General features: G+C 41.2%; 1 protein-coding gene across 1 annotated transcript in view; it reads left to right on the top strand.

Annotated features, from left to right (window-relative positions):
- LOC306914386 (netrin receptor UNC5D-like) overlaps window positions 1–1,558 on the top strand; it is a gene marked incomplete at its 5' end in the record, with an annotated part of 78,299 nt that extends 76,741 nt beyond the window's left edge. The window contains one exon of the mRNA XM_079491381.1: window positions 1,134–1,558. The remainder of the gene's footprint in view (window positions 1–1,133) is intronic.
- Between the last annotated feature and the right edge of the window lie 14,054 nt (window positions 1,559–15,612).

A 15,612-nucleotide genomic window follows, 5' to 3' on the forward strand; every position in this document is an offset into this window, starting at 1 on the left:
GCCTAGTCCTTCCACGCGCCATAATCTGGTTCTCCCAGTCCTGGCAGAGTAGTTCCGGAGCAAAGGATTGTGTGGCCCTGGTTTCTCCCTAATGGGACTGATTGAGGGTAGCTACTGGGACGTAAGTCGGGACTTGATCACCCCGGCTGGGTCACCTGAGTGAGGGGTAGGCATGCCACGGTATACCGAATTTCGGTAATACCGCGACAGTAACAGCCACGGTGTTGATACCGTCAGATATCCGAGCTTACGGTATTTGAATACAGCGTCGGTGGGCGACGCATGCTGTGCATATGCAGTGCAACTCCACTCGCAGACTAAGGCAAAACATTTATTTTCACCACACAGCTGCAGTAGATTGAAAAGTTGCTTCCTACCTTTGAGTTAGTGTTGCTGAAAGACACCCAGATCCAATTGTATTTTCCATATGTACTAACTAAGTGTGAACTGTCAACATGGAGGCACACAGAGTTATGAGCATGCGCAGATTGCACACTAGCTATGCTGCAGCGTGCAGGGTACACGTACCATAAACGGCCATTAGGGGGAGCCATAGTACAGTGTAATACAGTGGGGAATAGCTATTGATTCATTGATTGAATACTTTATTGGCAGAAATGTAATCAGTACAGGGTACAGTCAAACACATGTCCAAAGGGATCACTGAAAACAGTCCTTGCAGTCTTGTTTCCATTCAGGTCCTGGGTAATCAATTCATAATCATGACATGAAAAATAACAACAAAATTCAAAATATCACAAAAGGTCAAAATAAAAAAATAAGATATGTAGGCCTACAGGTTGGGGACCAAAGAAGGGTTTATAAGGAGATGGGAGTAGTCACTAGACATAGGTGTGGGTGGGGGGGTTAATATAAATACTGTGGAATACCGGCACCGTACCGTACTGTAAATTCTCATACCGTGGCATGCCTAGTTAGGGGTATGATGTTCGAGAGACCCGAAACCCTGATGACCTTGGGATACATCACTGAGGAATACATCCCATCCCAGGTGCATCCATGCCATGTTTTTGGTATTTTTACAGCAAAGATTTGGACTGCATGCTGCCCCCTAGTGACTTAATTGTGTCATTGGCAGAATGCACACCCAGAAACATGTCTTTCTATTTCAGGATCAACTTTACAGACAAGAGAAGGGGACGCCCATCATGGACGGAGGGAGCCTGTGCCCCCATGCAGCTATGCAGGACTCCTCTTGGGCCTATGGGAGGAACAATTCTACTCATCGATTCATCAACTCAACCGATAATCTCAGACTGACCTTGGAATATAGCAAAGCAGACATTAATTTTTATAGGATATCAAAGAATGCCAATGGCAGTATAAAAAAAGTAATAATACTATTCTGTGGACCGACTTCCATCCCTCTTGTCTCATCTCCAACATACCCTTTGGACCGCATCAGAGACTACGGAGAATATGTGACTCGGAATGACTTTGACTAATAAGGGGTTATAGAAGAGAGATTTGTTTTACAACCCAGTACAGTACATTTGCCCATGATATCAAGCATATTAATAAAAAAATAATTGGTGTCTTATACAGAGTGATCCTGATTTAAAACCTGCATTTCCTGATTCCTTGGCTTTTTTCAGGCTTGCCCCCACTCAAAAAGGACAAGTTTGTGAGGAGCTATCTAGTCTCGCAAGTAGAGATGTCCCGATACTGTATCGTATCGGAAAAGTATCGGATCGGCCCTTATTTGGTCGTATCGGTGATTGCCAGTCTAACCAGTGATCTGTCACAAGGGGTAAGGGGTTGACACTATGGCAGGTAAATACAATGGTGGGGCATGTGGACGTGGAGTTTGCTTTGGAGTTGCCCAAACTGCAAGTGCACATTTGAGTGAGGAGTCTGCTATAAACACAACACCAGATATATAGCTAAGAACACTATTCCCGGTCGGTGGACTTCAAAATAAGATCTTTTTGTATTGTTATAAATATTCTCTGGTATCGGTATTCGGTATCGGTATCGGCTAACACAGAAACTGTGGTATCGGGATCGGATCGGAAAACAAAAGTGTATCGGGACATCCCTACTCGCAAGCCAGCCAGACTGTTTTCCGGATGAGATTGCTTTTACATTGGACGCACTAAGACTTAGAGACGGATATGGTGAGCATAAATGTGCAGTGCCGATTGGGAATCTCAACTACCCCGTCACAGAACACTACAAGCTGGACACACAACTCCAAATAATCATGGTTATTAAAGGGATACAATAGGCAAGTCTGTGTGTGTGTGTAGAAACACACTCCCCCCTCCTCTCTCTGACAGGAATCAAACAGAGAGATCACTAACTAGCACAGAAGCTACATACTAATTCCTACACGGGTTGTGCTTATAACCACGCCCCCAGGCAAGTTAAAGGACCACTTCACCACTTTTCAACTTCTCTTCCTATAATTGGTCCTCACTAATGTTCATGATAAAATACCACCATTTTTTCCTACTCAGTCTGTGTCTCATAGGAGGGCTGTGGGCAGTTCAGAAACCCGTCCATCAGTGACATCATCGATGGTGAATCCAAGCTAATAGAAACGGCAGGCTTTCTTTTCCTGAAAGGTTGCAATGCAAAAGTTGAAGCCATCGTTCTCACGATAATACAAATCGAAATATATTTTAAAACAAATCTTGTTTAAAAAAAAATCTGCCTAATGATGATGTCACTGGTGGACGGGTGTCCGAACTGCCCAAAGCCCTCTTATGAGACACAGACTGAGTAGGAAAAAATGGTGGTGTTTTATCATGAACATTAGTGAGGACCAATTATATGAAGAGATGTTGAAAAGTGGTGAAGTGGTCCTTTAAGTTTACTGAGGTTAAGGTTAGGTTTAGGTATAGTTTTACTGAGGTTAAGGTTAGGTTTAGGCTGTCAATCACAGCGACTGGCCAATCACAGCGCGTTGACTGCACAACCTGTGTAGGCTTTGGTATGTCGCAGCACAGAACACTTCTCAGTGCACAACCCCTTTTTGAAGTTCAAAGGGATCAATTAAGAGCTCAGCCCTCCCTTCACAGAATAACACGTCCCTGCACGGGATGAATGTCAACATAAACAGTGGAAAGGTGAACATAAACAGTGGAACAAAACCAAAATGCAGCCAGAGGGATATGTGTCTTTCTGCAAGGAAATGCCCCAGCACAATAATATAGTGGCTGGTAGAGGGAAATGAGGGCTAAAAATATTTATATACATATATTTAAAGAATAGGCTAAAGATAAATGTACCTACCGGTAGTTTCCCTTTAAGGTTCTTTTTTGATAATCAAGCTTAAAGTGACAACATTCCCTTAATCCCTGGTATTAATGATGGCATTGACGTCTCCCCATTTCACTAATAACGGGCTACTCAGCCAGTATGTTGTCATGCAATTGATGCTATGTGGATCCTATTTAATTTCCCATTTGGGTTCTGTGTTCCAACCTGATGTATTGTATTTTATTGTTCAGTTTTCTATTTGGTATGTTACTGTATAATGTGTAATCACGCATGGGTTAAAGGAGTAGTTCACCCCAAAAAATGACATATTTTCTATCAATTACACATGCCATGAAGCCTTGAATGAATGGAGATTTGTTTTTGTCGCATCTCTAAGCCAATCATTTGATGGCCTCTCTGGTTTAACCCATTTTGGGCGGGAACCCCTTTGTGTTTAAACATGTTATAATTTAGCTATTGAAAAATAGCAGATCTACAAGCTCATAGCGCGCCACCGAGTGGCGCGCTACGAGCTTGTAGGTCTGCTATTTTAGGAGGATTTAGGAGGATTTAGGAGACTTTTTTTTAAATTTCGACGTCAGGCCTAAATGGTATAAGAGACTCAAACTCCTACTGAGCAGCTTCATGGCATGTGTAATGGATACAAAATAAGTAATTTAAGGTGAATTCTGTTTAAGTGATGTCATGTGAAGATGATTGTGGGCACTATGACGTGTGACACTGTCATTACTAGGGGACCCTGATAAAGGCCTCCGGGCCAAAACGCATTGGTCACCTGTGTGTTTTTTAAACTCCTTGCTATGGATTAATAAAAGATTTTCTATTGAACTGAACTGCCTTGGACCTTTTTTAAGTTCACCGCCTTATTTTTTTACACTGTGATGTCTATAGTGGTGTAATGTTGATTATGTTTTTTGGGCTCTATACTGTATACTAGATCCCGCCTTTTTTCCCCTATATACTTTTCTTTTTTTTTCTTCTTTTACCTATCACATTAAAACCGGGAAAGCATCCATGTCATTTAGATTTTTTTTTTAGCTATAGAAACACATTTTGGATAATTGTCTTCTGGGGGTCCCTGGCAACAAGACATTTTCAGATTGGGCTACGCGGTCAAATACATAATTTTGGAGGTCGTTGAAGAGCCCAGAGCGTTGCCTGCCATCTACCTGACAGCCGCATGCAGAGACACATGGGAAGAATGATTAATTATTAAATGAATTATTAATTAATTATTCAAGCTCAGATTTGGTTTTATCTACGTAGGCAATCTTTATAAATATACGTAGGCAATCTACATACGATACACAATAGGGAACAACCAGCCCTGTGAAGAACTGCCAGATGGACATTGTTACTCTGGGTTCCAGTAGTTGGTATAGTTATTGTTATACAGTAGTAGTAACCCCAGTACCTTACTCAAGTTCCTCTGTTTCATCTATGAAATGAACACAGTACAGACTACAGTACTGTTCAGGGGTCATCAATATGTCTGTACACAGACATATTGATGTCGCAAAGACTTGGTCTTGCCCATGCCCTTTTTTTCTTTTCTATTTTTTGTGGTGCAACCACTTCGTTAAGTGACTATGTGTGTGGGTGGGTGGCTGGGTGGGTGCGTCTGAGCATGAAAACAGCATGGTTGTTTTTCACCACCTGCACACCCCCCCCCCCCCCGGGACCCCCACATGGAGTTGCATCACTTGTTTTGATGAATTCCTGTTCTGTCTATAGAAGTGTCTATTTGTACGTCTCTAAATGTTTTGATGATTTGAACATGGTGGACCCTGTTGGAAACAAGTGTAATGCTTAATTGGGTCGTCCACTCACAGTTAACAGCCTTTGTATTGAGTTTGTGCTTGAAATGTACTGTAATTCTGCAAACTGTTAATAAATTCTTCAATCAATCAATCAAACTTACTTCACACAGGTGTGATTTATTTTTAACACACCATGATCATAAGATCCAATTACTGAATGTCAAATCTCCAGGTTTTCTGCAGAATATATACGACACTGATTTAGGACTCCAACTGTGACACTGCCACATAAATGTGTAAAGACATGTATTTCCTGTCCTGGTATGAGTATTGAAAGAAAATGACATAACTGGGATACAAGTGGATATTATTGGTTAAAATATGGTTGAATATTTATCCCCAAAATGTAGTGTACGGAAAATATGTTTTGTTTTGTATAATTAATGACCATGGTCATTACTTTTCTGTTGACAAGGTTTGAAATTGATCATAGGGGGAGCTGTGGGGAAAATGCAACAATTCCAGGAAGTGAGGTACCAGGAACAGCTATAAAAGTACAGGAAGTGAGGCGGCCACGCCGACCAAGGGGTTCCATTTTAGGTAACAAAAAGAGTGTTTGTTTGTCAAAGACTCTCTTTTAAGGCCAATACTAAACCATAATCATGAATTGATAAACCACAGGGTAGTGGCTGGAACGATTTTAGATCTGAAGAAGAAAGGTTTGGTCAAGGAGCATTTTCTGAGCTCTGCATCAATTCAGAGCTTTTGGACAAAGTGCTGTGGCCTCCGGAATCCTGAGTTGAAGGTTGGGTGAGGAATACACTTTTTTCCCCCTTTTTGAGCAATGCATTGCCTTTTTATTTGATGACTTACTGGATTACTTGATTTTTGGAAAATAGAAGATCTACAATGTTTGGTTCTGATTGATATATCTAGTAGGCTAGTGGTTCTCAAATGTTTAATTTGCAAGGAGCCTTAACTGAGTGTACAAATGTAACCAAATGGACTCTTACGGGTCAATTTGGTTCCATACACTCTCAGAGTTACAGACCTGTTATGGCAACTCAGGGCCAACTCTGTGTTTCTGGTAGGCTAATATTTTGTCCGTGGCAAAAATTGAATTTTGGCAAAAATGTCCACCACAAGCCAGCATGGCAATGTCTGTTTCAATCATCAATAAATGCACTTTAACTTACCAAATTCAAATATGCTTCCTACACTTATAATACTAGACAATCGGACAATCTCCATCCTCCCTTCAGCTGTACAACTCATATAGCCAGTTCTCCATTAACCCATTTTTCTAAAAATGTCTTCTACATCCTGACAGTTTTCTGAAAAAGCTATGTTTCTATGTCAGTCGTTCTTCGACTTTTCAAAAATAGCAGACCTACAAGCTCGTAGCGCGCGCTATGAGCTTGTAGATCTGCTATTTTTCAATAGCTAAAGCATAACATAATGCTAACACCAAAAGGGGTTCCCGCCCAGAATGGGTTAAAGACAGAGGTTCACATCCCGTTGATCCAAAATGCATTTCCGATCTCAACAATCTGCTTGTAATAAACAACATTAAACTCACCAACATTGCAGCTGAAGGGAAAGCTTGAATTATCCTCTTTCAATTCAAACTGCATTTGTTTCATTAAAATCCATGCACCGTTTGTGTGATTGCATCACATGGTGTGTCCGTTTGGCCTGAGAATGAGCATGCCGGTCCAGTGACAACCGAACCGGACCATATCATGTACTCCTCCATGAGAGGAATCCAGCAAAGCCCAGCTGCCCGTGTACAGGAACTAAATACATGCACTCACGTATGATTTATTTTACTTTACTATCCAAATGTCAATGCTTTTACTTTTACTCCACTACATCTCAGAGGCAAATATTTAACTTTTTACTCGACTGCAGTTATCACAACAATCTGCTATTTTCTAAATGTTTTTATACATTTTGAAAGCTTTTTCTGCGTGATGAGTACTTGAAGTATATTTTAATGGCGTATTTCTACATTGTGGAATTGATACTTTTACTTAACACCCATTTTGGGCGGGAACCCCTTTTGGTGTTAGCATTATGTTATGCTTTAGCTATTGAAAAATAGCAGATCTACAAGCTCGTAGCGCGCCACCGAGTGGCGCGCTACGAGCTTGTAGGTCTGCTATTTTTGAAAAATCGACTGACATAGAAACATAGCTTTTTCAGAAAAACTGTCAGGATGTAGAAGACATTTTTTAGAATCTGATCTCAGGTCAAAATGGATTAAGTAAAACATTTTGACAACTTTTTCCACCACTGCCATGCTGCATGACTGACGGTGGTCCAATCCATCCATCCATCCATCCATCGATGCTCTTCGTATCGGGGCCCCTGGCCAAGCTGCAGCTCAGCTCTGCTAATCTGTCACTGGGGGCCGACCAAAACAGAATTATAAGCCCCCATCAAGCCATGGAGCTTACATGCTGTGTGCTAAAGCCTGTCCGCCATTAGTCTTAGCTCTTTAATCCTCCTGTCCGTGTGTCTGCATGCCAGCCGAGAAATGGACATCAATGTGTGTGTATGCGTGCCAACTGGGCATGGAGCATCGATGTTTGCCAACAGGGCAGGGGGTATCTATTTCACCCGTCATTTTAAAACCTGCAGATGTTTTGTTGAGGCCCTCCTATACACAGGTTTAATGTTTGTCTTTAGTTCAATGATTTTTTTGTAAACGCATTGACAATGAAGGGAAACTTTACGTCATAATGTGTCATTATTGTTAATGGCGTTTAATGTTTGTACCGTTTGTTTTACATCATTACATTACCTAATCAACATGAGTTAGACTTTACAGTTTTTCACGATTGTTAACACACAAAAATCGAAAACTTGGCACAATTTGCGCAACCTTGTACCTGTTTTGTTTGGTGAACAATGGAGAACCTTGAAGAGATCGACAACCAGAGAAGGAGAGGGGTAAGAGTGAGATGAGGAGGAGGAGGAGGAGGAGGAGGAGGAGGAGGGAGAAGAGGGAGAGGAGAAGGAGGAAGAGGAGAAAGAAGAAGAACAGTCATATCTAAAGACATTCGGGCAACTGTGGTTGACCATGTGCTCAATCATGGTTTGACCATGAGCCAGAGGGTCCAACCCACTCTCAGCCACTATACACAGTTGCTGGCATCATTAGAACATGAGGCCCTCTGGCCAGACAGGAACCGGAGGCATGATTGGGGGGGGGGGGGGGGGAGCAGGCTGGTTTACAGTAAAAACATTGTTTTGGCTGCATATTTGTGTGCTGTTTTATGTTTGACTATGAAAAAGTAGACCTTCACAGAGTCATTTTATAAAAGGAGAAATGGCTCATTCTCCAGAGTCATTGTCATTCATGTGTGTTCAATTTCTATGATTGTGTTTTAAATGTTTCACTTCATTGTGCTGTAAATGCTTGGTATAGTGTGCAGCAAATGCTTAGTTGTGTGTACCAAATTAAAGCACGAGTTCCATTTTGGGAACAGTTAAGAGATTTGATGGTAAAGAGTCATCAAGGAGTGTCAGCGTTTAGCATTTTGTGTGAGGTTTTCAGTTTTGTGTGTGCAGTTTTGAGAATGCTGTTAGGTTGTGAAAAACGTGTGTTAACAATCGTGAAAAACTGTAATATATTAGCGCCCCTCACTTCACACGGGTGTGATTTTTGCTTTCAATGCACTCCAAATATTACAGTGATATATATGCATAATAGTCGCTGTCGGTCTGAAACCTTTTTATGTCCAAAACAGTTATTTTTTAGGGAATGATACAAAAATCACACCCGTGTGAACTGAGTGATGTAAGGTCTTATATAGCCTGTCTGACGTAATGAAATCATGCCTGACGTAATGAAATCACACCCGGGTGAACATAGCAACCATGCTCATTTTTTCTGCACAGACTAACAAAGCCAGTTGTAGGAGTGGTTTACACCACTCAATAATGAAATCACACCCGGGTGAACAGGGTGAACATAGCAACCATGCTCATTTTTTCTGCACTAACAAAGCCAGTTGTAGGAGTGGTTTACACCACTCAAAAATCAAACTTGAAAAAGTGCCCCGCACCGGGGCACAGGTCTCCACCAGGCCAGGTCAGGTTGTGGCCTCCCTCCTGGTGGCGCTATAATAGGCCAATGTGAAAAGTAGGCAATCTACATACGATGCCATTTCTTCTTACGCCTTGGATGGCAATTGGATGATTTGAGAGGTATTTTGTTCCAAAAATGTGTTTTGCAAAAATCCACCTGTTGGTGGCACTATAACAGGTCAATGTGAAAAGGGTGGGATATATTCCTCAGCCTAGTAGCCTGGAAAGTCTGTGAAAGATTTCACGTAAATTGCACACTGCGTTCATGATTTGAGGCTTTTTGTTCAAAACGGGCCAATCCTGCAAACTTTGAAAGCCAATGGTAGCCTTAATTAGGATGGAATATGAAATACTGGACAGTTCCGTCTTGAACACATGACTATAGAGATACTGTGTACTGTTTTACCAAAGTCGGCCTCCTGGTGGCGCTATAACAGGCCGTTCTGGAAAATGTGGGACAGAGGTTCATCGTTGGCATCCAGGGAGTGTGTGTGCAAAATGTGGCATCGACCGGGTTAGCAGTGCCGGAGATTAGCTGTACACAGATGGACGGACGGACGGACGGGCGCACACACACGGACGGACGGACGGACGGACGGACGGACGGACGGACGGAGTGCAAAACATCTCTCCCCAGGATGTTGGCCCGGCCTCAGCCCTCCACTTCCTGTGGTGTGCCGTGTTTTCATTCCTATAGACATTGAATGGCCTGGCTGACTGATTTGGTAGCATAGCACAGAATCTGTTCTTGAGAGATTACTCGAGACGGACTGTTAAATTCAATTAAGGAAAAGAGAGTGCTGTTTTCCCTTTCTTTTTTGACAATGGGTTCTCAGATTGCCTCTGATGTGTCGAGGTCCCATGGTGCCGCGGCCATTAATCATATAAGTTAATGGCAGGGTGCTAACAAGGTATACAACTTCCCATTGACAGCCCATTCATCCAAACAAACAGAAAAGTCCTATCTGATTGTATTTACACAACGTCAAACTCACCAACATTGCAACTGTACGAAAAGCTTGAATTATCGTCTTTCTATCCTCAAAATGTTTGTTTCATGAAATCCACTGACAACAGTTATGAGCTACTTTCTTTCCTTGCAAGTAAAGCAACGTGCCTTTTCTGCTGGGGATTGGTCAAAGTGAGGGTCTATCAACGTTTTTTTCCGGAGAAATCAATACGCGCGATTGGTTGATTTGGCACAGCTTGTACTGTTCTGGCCCGCCCATTCACCAGCGCACCACAACACAACGTGTGGACGAGAGGAAAGAGAGAAAGAAGCCTATGGATTGATTAATTTCGACAAAACACAAAGTAAAACTAAACTAACGTTAAATATGGATCCAAATCCCAACACCAACCCAATTCCCACAAAGAAAAAGAGGAAAGCTCTGAACGAGAGAGGGGGAAAAAAAGAAAGGCCCATGAGGAGGAGGAAGGGGGCAAAATGTAGCCAAGTAAGTTTATGAAACACTGGTTTGAAGTTGGTTCGTGCTGGTTCTTCATCTTCAACATACTGGATTGGGAGCATGAGATGCCAGATACATAAATTATTGATAGTTTAGTATTGCTAGGCTATAAATTATAATTACACGTTGTTCCATGTTGTACAGTTAGACCTTTACTAGCCTTGAAACATGACTGTCATGATTGACGCAACTGCAGCCTGTTTTACGCGATCGCTACATTTAAAGTCCAAACGTGTATATAAACATTCCGTTTTCAAATATAAAGTACTCCCAATTTGTCCCACGGGTGTTAGAAAGTTGCTGGTACAGCGATTAGCATTGCTGCATCCCGCGTTGTTTAATAAAAAGCATTTTTATCCGAGCGCCCCGGCTACTTTTCTCAAACGGGGTTCGTTTGGGAAATACAAAGTTGCACACCGGGAGCGCACTCGCCTATTAGTCTGTATTGGCAGTGAGTGCGGTCAGCGTGCCCAGAGCCTTAGAAATAACACACACCGACCGAGTGGCACACTCCTCCCGACCGATAGGGGCGCGTAGTTGAAAGCCAATGGCAAAAAAACAGCTCGGATAAAAATGCTTTTTATTAAACAACGCGGGATGCAGCGATGTTAATCGCTGTAGCAGCACATTTCTAACACCCGTGGTACATGTGGCGAGTACTTTATATTTGAAATCGGAATGTTTATATACACGTTTGGACTGTAAATGTAGCGATCGCGTAAAACAGGAGGCAGTTGCGCCATCATGTGAACCATGGCTAGACCTTTACATGAACACCAGATTACATGAATTTATTTTCTTATAGGCCTACTGTAGCTACAACATTTTCAACAATTTCAATCTTGGCATAGTTGGTTGTCAAAAAAAGATTTAGGCCTATTCAACATTGTAGATTTATTTTGCTATCTGCTGCAGTGTGTTTTGTTGTGGTAGGCTACTGTACTGTTTGTCTCCCACTAGTCAACAAATAGCCTACTGTGTATACTGTATAATCCAACCTAGGAATATAGGGACCATCTCTAGAGGCCTAGAGATGGTCAAATACAATATATATTAATGATGTGCTGCTACTATTTTATTTTTTAATTGTTACAGTTAAGAGGCTGCTAGGCTACAGTGCAGTGCACACATACACAGTACTGTGCATTGCTCAACTCTGGATAATGAATTGCTGCAAATAATCTGATTCTGTGCCAATGATAATGAATGATTTATGATACATTTTCTATGCACTCTTTGACTTATACAGTCAGTTTGTCAGTGTAGTTGTGCTGTACTGGTACCGTTGCAGCCATCTATATGCTTGTTGTTTTGGTGACCAGCTTTGTCTGTTTCATTTGATCATTAGGCCTATTATTAGTAATAATGATCAAATGATCAACATTACATTCACAGGGGCGCAAAAATATGAATTGAATCACAATAATTAATAAATAAAAAAAGTGTGCGCTGCTACGCACGTGTGGGTGGGCCTGGCTGATGTATTCATCTCCCGGCCTGATTTGGTTTACGCCTATCTGCACGCTGTTTGTGGTGGGCCAGTCTGGGGCCTGGGCCAAATCACACAAAATCTTTTCTCTCAGTCCAGTCCTGGCCGTATGCTTTACTGAAAACGAGTGCTTCCAAACTCTGATGGCAAGATGGCTGAGGTCTGCAAATGCATAGACAATAGACATATAAAGGTAGACGCCCCGCCCCTTCTGGATCTGGAGCGTATGTGCTCAAGGGAGGGCAAGATTTTCCCGAGATTCCCTGCGAAGCACCGCGGAAGCATGAGCGTGCGTCACAGAGCGCATGTTCGGGTCTGATAAGTCCCAGAAAAGATGCGCTGTGATCGGCCAGTAGTCACTTGAGTGGCAGCGTGACATAGCGTGGCTCCAACGAACTGCAGCGGCCAATGAGGCATCTATTTTTTTTAATATCTATGTGCAAATGGACAATTAACAGCCGGGTGTTGTGCCATTTTGTATGCAAGGCATTCCCTTGTTCTCGGTTCTGCCAGAAGATGGTGCCATATAATATGTTTTCAAAGGCCTGCCAAGGAGAATACATTTGACCCTCACATAATGCCACTTGTGATAGGCAGCCCATACTGTACACTACAGGGGTTGTTGAGGGTGTTCCAGGGGATCCCCCACTGAACGACTGATACCACCTTTATTAGCCTACATCAGGGGTGATCGCACTTACTTGAGAGCTACTTTCAAAATGACCAGCTCAACAAGATCTACTCACCGAAATAACTTATTGCTGAAAATAGTTCAAATATGTACCTGAGGGGGCATTGGATTAGCAGAGCTGGCGGTACATATAAGACAAATGCACTTGGGATGGGAAATAAAATGGAATAGGTAGGGTTTTTTTTAATTTAATTTGTAATGCTACCGACGTTTGTGCACAGCAACACTCTTGAAATAAAAATATTGCACTGTGGGTTTGAGCTGACAGGCCCTTTTTGATTGTCATTCAATCAAACAAATTCAAGTGGCAGAAGCCAAAGAAAGTTCAATGTTACTATAAGTAAGTAAACAAATTAAGAAGATGCAGGACTCAACCGTCAGGATTCAAACTCCATTCCTTTATTGTATATGTCATCACACCGGAGAGAGACTAGTGTCTCCCTCCAGAGCTCCCCCCAGCACCCCCCTACACACATGTCCCACGCATCTTTTATACTGTCAGGAGTACAGAAAGTAACAAGAGATGGTCATTCCTTACATGGACTCTATTCTATAGTTGACTCACACAGTTTGAAATAGGTTTACATGAGTCGGCAGTCTCTAATGAGTTTGTCAGTGAAGAACAGGTGGTAATTAGAGTGTTAAGTATCAGCTACTACTAATAGGCTTCATTACATTTATCAATACCATAGTGTTATATGCATTTTCGCCACCGCAAGAACATACAAGAAAGTTGGATGGTCTAGCTTCTGTTCATTTAAAGCAGCCACTGGTGGTACTTGAGCCCCCTCTGGTGGTACAAAGAGGAGGCGCCCAAAAAAGTGTAGTTGTAGTTCTTCTGACCAAGCAATTGGTTGAAATAGGCTATCCAGCCGTGCTGAAATGAGCACGGACAGCACACCTAGCCGTTAATAGAAGATTGGAGAACGGGTTAATCACATTAGAAATATCATCAGTTGTGCTGATTAGTGAAACAGAGTTTTGTCAGAGCAGCAGCATCATTGGCTTAGGAATGGAACAACAAAAGGCAGTTATTATGGAGGTACTTGGAGACAGAGCCAAATATTTTCTGAGGTGGTACGTCAGTATGACAAGGTTGGGAACCAATATTTAAAGGACCCAGGTTTGGTATGCATTAGAGGCCACAGACCCCGATAACTGTCCTGAGTGTACAAATGTAACCATAGTGCATGTTTATGGATAAGGAGTAATATAAGGGGTGGCAAGATAGCCTATAGCCCCAAGTCTCTTCACCAAATATAGCAGATCTACAAGCTCACAACAACTTGAGCTTGTAGATCAGCTCTATGTTTTTAGTAAATGTAATTAAATAGTTGATGCTGTTTATAAAGTAGTCTGCCGTGTCTTATCAAATTCATGCAGTTTTAGTATGAATAGTATTCAATAGTCCAATGTGTGGCCCTTCACTCACTTTATCCAAGTCAGTATGGTGTCCACTAGGACTTACCAACGGTAACTGAATATATTTCTTAAATGGTATCCTTTGTTGAGTTATTACATAATTAATAGGCCTACTAACTCTGACTTTTGAATCCTGCACCTGGCAAATAAGCCAAAGTATGAAATAAACTAACAACAAAACTAAGCGTTAAATAAAAACGAATAAAAACTAGCAAACCAACTCTTAAAAAGTAATTAAAACTAACCGAATTAGAAAAGTCAAAAACTATTATAACCTTGCTGAGCTCATACAGTATTGTTTACGATCCAATAAATTGCCTCTCTGAGTTACCATCAAATAAGAAAAGTCTGCACAACAGCGTTAGGCTCTCAATGATATTTTACTGTGTGTGGAATCATCAGTGGTGGAAAAATTACTCACATGCTTTACGTAACCCATTTAGACCCGAGTTAAAAACATTCACTTTGAAAGAATATATATTCAAAGATTTGCGCCACATTTTTACGATTTTTCAAAAATAGCAGAACTACAAGCTGAGCTTGTAGATCTATTTTTCAATAGCTAAATTATAACAATGTTTAAAACACAAAGGGGTTCCCGCACAAAATGGGTTAATTAAGTAAAAGTCTCAATACTGCAATGTAGAAATAATCAAACTAATCAGTTACAGTACTACTAGTTAATGTCCGGATTTAAAAATGTACTTGATTAAAAGTACAAAGGTTTTTGGGATAAAAATGTACCAAAAGTAGAAAGTACTCATTATTCAGAAGGTCTCATTTTTCTCAAGTATTCAAATGTATACAATCTTTAGAAAATAGCAGATCTACAAGTTCACAATGTGCCGTAGATGTGATGCATTGTGAGCTTGTAGATCAGCTATTTTCAAATGGCCGAATTGTACAGGGCTGAAGTAACTCTACAAAGTAACTATAGTAATTCAAGTTTTCAAATAAATGTAGTGGAGTAAAAGTACAATATTTTGCATCCGAGATGTAGTGGAGTAGAAGTAAAAGTAATGGAGATTGGAATTACTCGAATAGTAAAGTACAAATAACTCAAAATTGCACTCAAAATTACGTGTACTTAAGTAAATGTACTTAGTTATTTTAGTCATGCTGTGGAAGTGTAACATAGTGGTGCTTTAACTACATTTCTTACTAAATTGAATAAAAATGGAAAAGAAAGCTGAAACATGCATATTCTATCAAGGTACAATAGTATCAGTTCTTCGTATCACAACAAATCATCATCATACTAGAGTGAGACTTGTCTACACAACTGCACATGCGCTACAAAATAATTGAAACAGGATTAAACTGATTTAACAGAGTGTCCCTACTCCGTAAATGTAGAGGCAAACGTATGACAATATGGGTTAAAATGTGTTTCTGCTGAGAGACACACTGCAAGGACTTTTATTCGGTAGGGTCGAAACA

The sequence above is a fragment of the Electrona antarctica genome (assembly GCF_951216825.1).
Source record: "Electrona antarctica genome assembly, chromosome: 21".
Lineage (NCBI taxonomy): Eukaryota > Metazoa > Chordata > Actinopteri > Myctophiformes > Myctophidae > Electrona > Electrona antarctica.